This window comes from Neofelis nebulosa, chromosome 15 (assembly GCF_028018385.1).
Source record: "Neofelis nebulosa isolate mNeoNeb1 chromosome 15, mNeoNeb1.pri, whole genome shotgun sequence".
Classification (NCBI taxonomy): domain Eukaryota; kingdom Metazoa; phylum Chordata; class Mammalia; order Carnivora; family Felidae; genus Neofelis; species Neofelis nebulosa.
In genome coordinates, this window is record NC_080796.1 from 59872384 (window position 1) to 59883983 (window position 11600).

Here is an 11600-nt window from a genome sequence, read left to right on the forward strand (position 1 = left end):
CTCTCTCTGCCCCTCCCCCGTTCACGCTCTGTCTCTCTCTGTCTCAAAAATAAATAAACGTAAAAAAAATTAAAAAAAATAAAAGAAATTGCATTTCAGAAAAATTTATCAGCTCAACTGTCCCTTTCTGGTGTCCTAATGAAGACCAGATGAAAGAGTATGCAAGAGGACTGGCTCGATATCATTTTTTAAATGTAGGTTTTATATATATTTGGCTAATCATAAAGAATGCATATATTTCATAGAAAGCATGTAAAATACAGAAGAAATAAAAACATTTAAACAGTGTAACACCGCCCATAATTATGTCTTGTCATATTACATCAGAAATGTTTCCTTAAAAAAACTGCACATGGAATATGGAGAAACACGTACGTTATTTAAAAACTTTAAAAAATCAGAAGCGTACACATAAGCACTATTAACACATGTAAAAATTCTTTTTGGATCTCTGTCTATATGTTTATGTACATGTGTGCAAGTGTATGCATGTGTACATGCAGGTACATGGCCCAATTTAATTTTTTGCACAACTGGAAATTACACCATATACAATTATTAAAAGTTGATATTATTGGGAATTCTGACCCTTCTGTGGTAGACGGATTGCACTAAGTATCCTGATTTGTCTCCCTGTATCCCCATGTCTATTGCTAATGTGCTCTCAAGCTCACTCTAAACATGGCCATGGGACTCTCGTTGGTCAATAGGACAGCAGCAAATATGATGCATGCGGAGACCTGGAAAGTGTTTGCACGCTGAGGTTGACCCCTTGCCGCTCGTGGAACCGCAAGATCTTCATGCAAAAAAGCCCAGGCTAGCACACTGAAGGATGAGACTGATGAGGCGAAGCCATGGTTCTTATTTCTTCCACCTGGTACAATGTGATTTTGCACCTGCTTCCAGGATATTTAAAACACATATATTTTTTTAAATTTTAATTAACTAATTAATTTATTTATTTAGGAAGAGAGAGAGAGAGAGTACACCGAAGCAAGCAGGCGAAAGGCAGAGAGAGAGGGAGAGACACAATCTCAGCCAGGTCCTGCACTGTCAGCACAGAGCCTGACATGGGGCTCGAACCCATCAACCGTGAGAACATGACCCGAGCTAAAATCAACAGTCAGATGCTCAACTGACTAAGCCACCCAGGTGCTCCTAAAACATATTTAAAATTCATTTCCTGCATCTCATGTATTTTATCTTCATTTGAATTTTCTCTTCTTTAATTAAGCCATAACCCTTCGAAGTAAGGACCAATCTTTCTTGTAGTGATCAACAAACCTTTACTGAGCACTTAATATACACCATGCCTTGTACCAGGGGCAAAGGTACAAAGATTGTACACATTCCTTTCCTGAAGGAACTTAGGCCCCTAAAGGAACTCATAGCTGAGTGGAGAAGATTGAGCCAAATGCAAATTAATGAAAATAACATGATAAATTATGTAATATCAATTTGCTCTAGAGATCTTTAAAGGGCAAAAGTCAAATTCCTATTAGATGTCTTCTCCAAGACCTAGTAAAATGCAGAGTATGCTCAAAAAATTCTTTCAACTGCCTGAGAAAGGGATTGTTTAGTCCCATCAGTAGATATTACTGCTGTGAAAATGAAGGCAAACTATTTCGGTACTCTATATATAGAGCATTAAACATCTGAGAAATGGAATTGTCAGTTAGTATGGCCCCAAATATCTGATATTTCATTTGGAACAGTTATTTGCTCATCTGAATGTAAAACCATGATGCAAAAATAAATAAATAAATAAATAAATAAATAAATAAATAAATAAATAAATAGAAGTAAAATCATGATGCAAACCTAATCGGAAGGGGAAGTTCCTGAGGAATCATGGACCATTTGGTCTATTTCTGTGTGCCCAGCATCTAGCTCAGTAAATTCAATACTTTTTTTTGAATGAATGGCCACAACACACGTAATTCCATGGTTGTCTGCATTTTCGCCTCATCTCTATTAACTCTTTTACTTACTAGGTTGGGGAAGAATGTACCAAAGAGATGAACCTCTCCTACTTAGCTTCTACTCTGTAGTAGAGAGAGACTGACGGATAGGGCGGTATTTTCCAGGCCGTTAGGAGTATTTAATGAACATCCTCTTCAGATGCCAGGATACTCACATGCTGCCATATCAGATTAGCCATCAACACGGAAAGGGTTATTAAGACAAAGTAAATGACAGTACCTCTCACAAAAAGGCAGGGTATTTAAAATACTCGGCTTTGGGAATTTGAGGACCCTCAAGTGGATCAATCACAATGACCTAAGCACGAGCAATGACAAGCCTCCCGCTGGAGGCTACAGAGGCTTCCGAGATGCCACTCAGTGACCTGCAATTATGGTCGGCAACCCACCTCATTATTCCTCGCCACCATGCGTGGGCCAGATTCTGCACTCAGTGTAGGTTTGCAGGGTTTGGCCTTTGTACTTGCTGCAGATACTAGGCACCAGGTGTGTCATTGGGAGGGATCCATTCTAATGAGGACCACAGGGCTCACAGCCAAGGACTCCCCTCAGTGAGTTTTTAAAAGGTGTTTGCAAGGAACATAATACAGCAAACAAACATAAACTTCTACCGGGAAGTAAGATTTTCTGTTTTGTCTGGCTTCATCCTTTCTATGACGATTCAGTTAATTTTTATTAAATTCTCATGAATCCCCGCATTGAGGTGTAGCCATGGCTGTGACATTCTTTTAAAACATTGCCTGAAAGTGTGACTTTTTAACATCTCTAAGAGGTTAAAAATTATGCTAGCTTCAAGTTTATCCACTAAAGCAGTTACAGGGTGCAGCCTGATGAAGTATTTCTTGCCACTATTGAATACTCAATAAATTAATACCGTGTTGGGGTAAATGCTCCCTCTGTGGTGGTAAAAAATAGAATATCTTTATGTCTGAATACACTTGGAACAGAAGAGGTTACGTAGATCACAATTATTCCTAATTCATGTAGGATTTAGGCTTCAACTAACTGGAAGTGTTTCCTCCTAAACAGTCTGTGTTTAGGGAAATCACATTTTCAGTCTTCCCAAATAGCCAAACGGTTATTCTATGCTTAAACTCATTTGGGAGATACTTCAATTATGCTCTTTTCTGACTACAGTTAATTTAATGTTGTTTAACACTAAGAAGAAAACCAAAATAACTATGAAAACTAAGAACTACCTATTTTATTTTAAAGAATATATTTATTTTGAGAGACAGAGACAGAGAGAGAAAGAGCATGCATGCGAGCAGGGGAGGGGTAGGGGGAGAGAGAGAGAGAGAGAGAGAGAGAGAGAGAGAATCCCAAGCAGGCTCTAAGCTGTCAGTACAGAGTCCCATGAAGGGTTTGATCTCAGAAACTGTGAGATCATGACCTGAGCTGAAATCAGGAGCTGGACGCTCAACAACTGAGCCACCAGCACCCTAGGCACCATATTAAAAAAATTTTTTTTTTAATGTTTATTTATTTTTAGGAGAGAGAGAGACAGAATGCAAGTTGGGGAGGGGCAAAGAGAGAGGGAGACACAGAATCTGAAGCAGCTCCAGGCCCTGAGCTGTCAGCACAGACAGCTCAGTCTGTGCTGGTGTGGGGCTTGAACTCTCAAATCATGACCTGAGCTGAAATCAAGACTGGGACACTCAACCAACTGAGCCACCCAGGCACCCCAGGAACCATATATTTTAAAGGAGATTCATACTTATATTTTCTTAATGTAGTATATAACCTTTAAAAAGAAACATCCTAACCCCCATTCTCTGCCAACGATTCTCAGGACTTGTCTTTAAAAACAACTAAAGCAAAACCCTATAACTCAGTTTATTTCTCGTAACAATTTAGTATTATGAAACTGCCACCCTCATCTCATGAAGAATAACAAGAATGCTGATTTAAATATAAAACCCCAGGGGCACCTAGGCGGCTACACTGGTTGAGCCTCCGACTTTGACTCAGGTCCTGATTTCATGGTTCCTGGGTTTGAGCCCCGTGTTGGGCTCTGTGCCGACAGCTCAGAGCCTGGAGTCTGCTTTGGATTGTCTCCCTCTCTCTCTCTGTGTTGTCTCCTCCCTCTTCCACTCACACTATATTTCTGTCTCTCAAAAATAAATAAACATTAAAATAAAAATAATAAATAAATATAAACCCCCAAATACCTGTAGTCAGAGAAGATAGATCGTAGGTCCAGGCCTACAACCACCTGATTAGATGACCTCGGGAAAAACTCACCTGTGCTCTCTAGTTTCCATTTCACTTTGTAAGCTAGAGTTAATAACCTTATACAGGAAATGGAAACACAGGTGATTTATAAAATGCCATGTGAATGTTGAATCAACCAGCATTGCGGAGTGAGTGGAGACTCTGGTGCGGAGGAGGAGACATCAAAGATCATCCGCAAATGTTAAGACTTAATCGCATTTAAAACATTAATGATTTGCCGTGCAATTGGCCCGTGCTTACTGCTGCAGCTTAATGTTCCAGACTTCCTTTTTCTCTAAACATTTACTTATTTATTTTGAGAGAGAGAGAGAGAGAGAGAGAGAGAGCGCATGGGGGAGGGGCAAAGAGAGAGGGAGAGAGAGAATCCCAAGCAGGCTCTGGGCTGACAGTGCATAACCCAACATGGGGCTTGATCCCATGACTTGAGCCTAAATCAAGAGTCGGACACTTAACTGACTGAGCCACCCAGGTGCCGCTTCATGTTCCAGATTTCGATTCTATTTTATATTCCACTCATAATCAAATGCTTGCCTATAGTTCTTTTATATTCCATGATTGTTCAGGCTTCTGTGGCTTCAATATGCTAATCCTGTTCTGCAGTGCCTTGCTCCATACTCTTTTCTTCCTCCCCCTTCTATAGGCTAACTTCAATTCATCTTTAAAAATTTTTTTTTAATGTTTATTTACTTTTGAGAGAGAGACACACACAGAAGCATGAGTGGGGAGGGGCAGAGAGAGAGGGAGACACAGAATCTGAAGCAGGCTCCCCCAGCACGGGGCTCAAAGTCACAAACTGCGAGATCATGACCTGAGCAGAAGTCAGATGCTTAGCAACTGAGCCACCCAGGCGCCCCTCCAATTCATCTTTTATTTATTTTTATTTATTTATTTATTTTTTTTTAAATTTTTTTTCCAACGTTTTTTATTTATTTTTGGGACAGAGAGAGACAGAGCATGAACGGGGGAGGGGTAGAGAGAGAGGGAGACACAGAATCGGAAACAGGCTCCAGGCTCCGAGCCATCGGCCCAGAGCCTGACGCGGGGCTCGAACTCACGGACCGCGAGATCGTGACCTGGCTGAAGTCGGACGCTTAACCGACTGCGCCACCTAGGCGCCCCATCTTTTAAAGCTCCACTAGAGTACTTTCTCTAGGAAGTCTTTCCTTTTTGCTTCCCTCTCAAGTAGAATTATCGCATCCTCCTATGTGTTAAGTCTTTTCTTTATTGATTCACTTGTCACACTATTCTGTAATATAATTCTTTTTTTCTATCTTTTATACCATACTACAAGCTCCTTGAAGGCAAAGAATCTCTCCTACTTACCTATACATTCTCAGCACCTAGGGAAGCATGGCACACTATATTAAACAACAAATATTATTTTTGAGCAATGACTGGATGACTGGTTGACAAGAAGAGACCAAAATTCTGTGAAACCTGCCAACTAGAAAAAATGTGCCTGTTATTAAGATGTCTCTGAGCAACAACCCTATCCTTCTATATTTGGCTTTTTGAGAGTGGAGCCAGGACGATACGATGGCATTTCTGCTTTGCCGGCTGATTCCGTTGGGCTAGGCCAACAGGGGGCGCCAGAGGAAGATCAGAAAGCTGAAAGGAAAAAGGAACTGGCTCCTTCCTCTTTGCTTCCTGTTTGCATGCTGATTAGGTAAGCATCACTTTAGCAAGGATTTTTCACCCTGAAAGTAACAAATCCTTCCTCCCTACAAGAAGTTTGTGTATGAACTTTTAATAACACTTGGAAAAACAGCTTCATCTCATGCCTCCTCCCCAGACACCTGCATCAGCTGGAAGCAGCCTCCTCAGCTGTCTGGATCCCAGCATCGGGGTGTCCCCCTCTAACTTCTGAGTTTTAAGAATTTTAGCTGCCTCGCTTGGTTCCCTCAATCCCGAGGGTAGTTGCTGTTTCCTTGTTGTAGCCACCTGCATGATATCTTAGAGTTCACTTTTTAACCTTTCAACTACCCAGTTAACAAATTTACAACTAGTTAACAATTATTTATGTTAAATTCTTTCAGTTAAAATGACTGTCGAGGTTAAGGGTGCCTGGGTGGCTCAGTCAGTTGAGCATTGGACTCCTGATTTTGGCTCAGGTCATGATGCCAGGGTCGTGAGATTGAGCCCCTCATTGGGCTCTGCGCTGAGCATGGAGCTTCTTAAGATTCTCTCTGTCTCTGTCTCTCTCTCTGTCTGCCCCCTCCCTCACTTGTGTGCTGTGTCTCTAAATGAAAATAATAAAAAAGCCTGTAGTGGTTTCTCTTTCCCAAGCAGAACTTGACTGCGATAGAGAGTGATGATGATGTTCACAGAGAGAGAGAGAGAGAGATAGGAAAGTTATAGACAGGGTGGTGCTAGATTTGCATCTGGACTAACTGAATTTCCTATTTTGTCTTTATCACGCCATAGTATACATTCATTGTGAAAAGTAATTAGAAACTATGGATGAGCAAAAAACCCCCCAAAACAAAAAACAAACAACAACAACGCAAATGCAGGCAGTTCCCAACTTACGATGGCTCAACTTACAATTTTTCAACTTTATGATGATGTGAAAGTGATAAGCATTCTGTCGAAGTTGTACTTCAAATTCTGAATTTCGATCTCTTCCCGGACTAGCAGTATGCTGGAGGATGGTCTTTCAGAATTGGGGGTACGGCAGCGAGTGGCAGCTCGCCGTCAGCCACACCATCACAAACAACTGCATACTTACAGTCCTGTTGTACCCATACGGCCATTCTGTTTTACATTTTCAGTACAGTGATCGATAAATTACATGAGATGTTCAACACTTTATTATATACCGCAGGCTTTGTGTTAGCTGATTTTGCCCAACTATAGGCTAATGTAAGTGTTCTGAGCACGTCTAAAATAGGCGAGGCTAAACCATGATGCTTGGTACATTCGGTGTATTAAATGCATTTTCGACTGATAGTATTTTCAACTTACGATGGGTTTATTGGGATGTAATCCCTTCGTAAGTCCAGGAAGATCTGTATTTAAAAGGATTGTGCTTAACCTATCGCTGGGAGATAAGCATAGTTAACTTTTTTTTGTTTGTATTAAGCATTCTAGCCATTTTTTATACACATATATGTAAAAAAATATATTCTATGTATTTAAGGAAAAACAGACTCATATGAGACACACTGTTGTGCAATCTGCTTCATTTATTATCAGGAATCTTCTTCCTTGTCCTTAAATATCTGTAACTGCAGATTCATCTTCCTAAAGCATGGTACATCTTCTTTTTATTTAAATTTTTTTAATGTTTATTTATTTTTGGGGAGTGGGAGTGGGAGAGTGGGAGCAAGGGAGAAGCAGAAAGAGGGAGACACAGAATCCGAAGCAGCCTCCAGGGTCTGAGCTGTCAGCACAGAGCCTGATGTGGGGCTCCAACCCAAAGACCATGAGATCATGACCCGAGCTGGAGTTGGATGCTTAACCCACTGAGCCACCCAGGCGCCCTCAGCATGGTACATCTTTATCGTACATCTAGGATGACTTCCCACTTTTATCATGCTTGATGTTTAACATAGTATGTTCACATACATTATTTCATTTAATTCTTACAAAATTCTAGGGTCTTATTCTCTATGTTTATTAACCTAACTTTACATAAAAATGAAACTTGGGGATTATAGTGACATACCCAAGGTCACATAACCAGTAAGCGGTGGACCCAGAGCCTGGAAGCCATATCTTCTTTCTGTCGACCAATGCCACGCTCTGTCCACTTTATCAGATTGTTTCTTTTACCACAAACTTACAATGGCTTACACTACCTCCAAATAAAAAATCTAAATGCCTTAGCCTGGTATTCCAAGTCTTCTAAAATCTACCATCGAACTGTCAAAATTTACCCTACAAATAACAAAGGCTCCAGCCAAGCCTGATCATTACTTGAACACTATGCTTTCAGCACTGGGAATTTTGTTCATTCTATTAATATTATTCACAAGACACATCTTTGCCATCAGGCTCTGCTTGTTAAAATCCTCTCTACTATAAATGAAACAGAATACAAAGTCCTGAAATGGACCAGATGATAGCAGGGAATTTTGTACAGGTGGCATTTCAAGTCAGTGAGGTATAAAACAATGTTGACAAACTAGTTTTTTAAATAAATGCATACATTTCTTGTCTCATTCTTTAAAACAAAATCAAGTCTACACTTAGATATAATGAGTAGAACCCATAAAATTGCTGGAAGAAATAATTGATGTGTTATTTTAATATGATCATCAAAGGGAGAATTTCCTTACTATATAAAGAGCACAGACAAATTAATGAGAAACAAAAAAAGACAATAATCTAAGGGTGCATAATATATAATACACATACATACAAATAGCAGGTAAATATTTAAAATAAATGAATAACTTCACTTATAATGACAAAAATTTTAATTAAAACAGTAATAACATGCCATTTAAAATACTGAACTGGCAAAGATTTGAAAAATTGATCAGACCCACTATTGACAGCAGTTTTCAGAGTTAAAAACCTTATATACCATTTTTAGAGACAATTTAGCAAACTCTAAAAATTTTAAATGTACAAAATTTGACCCTGCACTTCTAGTACTAAGAATAATCCTTCACATGCTTGTTGTACAGGTGTTTTTTGAAAATTGCTGCTGTAATGAAAACTTGGAAATCACCTATTTTGCCATCAGTAGAAGACTGGTTAAAATATAGTTGAGTCATTAAGAGAAATGAGGTGTGTGTGTGTGTGTGTGTGTGTGAGCAGACAAATACCCTAAAGAAAATCGCAGAACAGCATGAACAATATGATTCCTTTTATGTAAGGGAAACTATAAAAAAGAAAGCAGAAATATTTTGTATAGTAAAATTAATAGTATTTACTTTTATTGATAGAAATTTTATATGCCTTGGGTAAGTCATAAAGAAAGGATAAATAATCTTTGTAATATTCTGTCTGGTTAAAACTTCTTCCAACCAAACTATTTCTAATAATCACCACTAAATTTTTATTTTTTAAAGTGTTTATTTATTTATTTTTGAGACAAAGGGAGTATGAGCTGGGGAGAGGCAGAAAGAGAGGGAGACAGGTTCTCAAGCAGGTTCCGCTCTGTCAGCACAGAGCCTGATGCAGGGCTTGAACTTATGAATTGAGAGATCATGACCCGAGTTGAAACCAAGAGTTGGATGCTTAGTTGACTGAACCACCAAGGCGCCCCATACATTTTTATTTTGTAAGGCCAAGTCCCAATGACATCAACTTCATCCATGAATGAATGAAGTCTTCCCTAAATATTCCAAACAAAAAGAATCTTTCTCTCTTATAAACTTCCTGGTTAATATTTATATTTTTCACATTATATTTCTCTTTTCTGTTTGTTTGCTTAGTTAAATTTATATCTCCTATAATAGTAAAAGGTCTTCATAACAGGGCTCAGATCTCACAGTAGATATGAACAGTATGTATGTATGTATGTATGTATGTATGTATGTATCATCTATCTCTCTATTTATCTATCTATCATCTATTTCCATCTCCATATCTATCTTTCCACACAAAATGAATTGACTGCATTAAAGTTCCTTCACTTTTAAGTCAATACACTCTTTTCTTAGTTTACTCAATCAGTTTAATTATCCATTCTAGAAAATTATTATTTGTGGTTCCCTGCTTGGAATATTCTTCAATATTATCCATCCATCCAAACTACCTTAGGTTTTATCCTTCAAAACCTTACTATTTAAATACTCAGAAGGGGTGCTCGTTATTCATTTTGACTTTTACAGTCCAAGATACTGTATATATATTTTTCTTATTGCACATCGATCAATCTTTGTACTTCTTTAAAGAGATGGTTTATGAGAATAAACCTGATGCAATTTTGTCTCTATTAAAATGGAAGCGCCTGGTGGGAGGTCATTTTATTAAGTGTTTTGTAGAGTCCTAAGGAAAAAAGTATTTGGTGGATTTTGTAGATGGAAGTCGGATTTTGTAGCTGGATTTTGCCATTTACAAAGTTATAAGATAAAGGGGGAATACTGAAAAATCTTTATTGTACAATCCAAATGTACTATGAGGAGAAAGCAACTGCCCAAGATGGCCTTGTCTATACTCTATCAGTAAACAGTTTGCAAAAACACTAACATTAATGTTGTCCCTACTGTGGGAATCCCTTTTGTAGCTCACGTTCGTCAACAAAGTAGCCTAAATAAAATAAAAAAAGTAACAGGTAAACTGAACAGAAGCAATTGCATTAACAACCATATCCTTCCTAGGTTATTTTGTTTTGTTTTGTCCAGTCATCAACATCCCTTTATGAGCACAGACACTTTTTAATAGGATGATATCTAGAGGCAGTCTCTAAACAATAGAAGGAAATTACTGAGGGGACGTGCTTTAGGGAGTTGGAGAGAGCAGAGTGACAAGTATTTTCAAAATGGGATTGGCAAGTTGGCTTCCTGCAATTTAATGAAAATATCTGCATAGGCCAAACCCTGTCTTTGGTTTGAGTTAAATGTATTTCCTTTGGTGGTGATAGAAGAAAGAGGAGGCAAATGATGAAGCAGAAATTACATGCCATAACCTCCCCAGAAATACTGCAGGCTTGTGGCTATAACTATATAAGGGGCCCTATGTAGTCCCAGAATGAAAAAGAGCTATGTGTCTACATTCTATTCCTGTCCTTACAAATTTCTGATTTTTTTTTTTGCAGCTATCTAAGAAAAATTTGATATTGTTGTTGTCTAAGCACATTTAAACTTCAGCTGAAATAACCGCCAAGTGATTCATGCCTATGTAGGTGAATATAACGATTGTATCTGGAGCCCCAGTGCGCCATTTTCATTTCACTTTAAATAAAAAACAAAATGTATCTATGTCAGTCAGTGCCCTTCTGCTGTACTCAGAGGTATCAAACAGGCTACAATTATGATTGTGAAGTGATTGTGTCACATTGGAGGAAGGTTTATTGCTTTTGAGTCCGCTAGGCAGTAACACATTCTGTTTCATATTACTCTTTATATCATTGTTTGGCTGTGACTAGAATAATCAAATGCCATCAAATGCTGTCAAATTCAATTTACAGTATTTTTCATTGAAGCGGGCTTTCTGCATTATATTTCCTGTTTTCCCTCTCTAAGGCTGCCATGGAATAGTCACTGTAATCATGAGCTTTATTTACAAAACCAACAGAGTGAAGCCACGTCCTGGTCTATAACAGATACTTTATTTCCCTTTATTCAGAATAGGAATTTGATGTGCTTTTCTCATACAATTAGCATTAAGTAGATGAAAGAAAACTATTCCAAGAGGATGGGTATTTTAGAGCCTGCACTAATGTGCTTAGCGTAAAATGTAAATTCGCATTAGCCATTTTTACGTGTT

At 38.5% G+C, this 11600-nt stretch overlaps 1 protein-coding gene across 2 annotated transcripts in view; it reads right to left on the reverse strand.

Annotated features, from left to right (window-relative positions):
* USH2A (usherin) overlaps positions 1 to 11600 on the reverse strand; it is a 745506-nt gene that overhangs the window by 98927 nt on the left and 634979 nt on the right. The window lies entirely within an intron of this gene.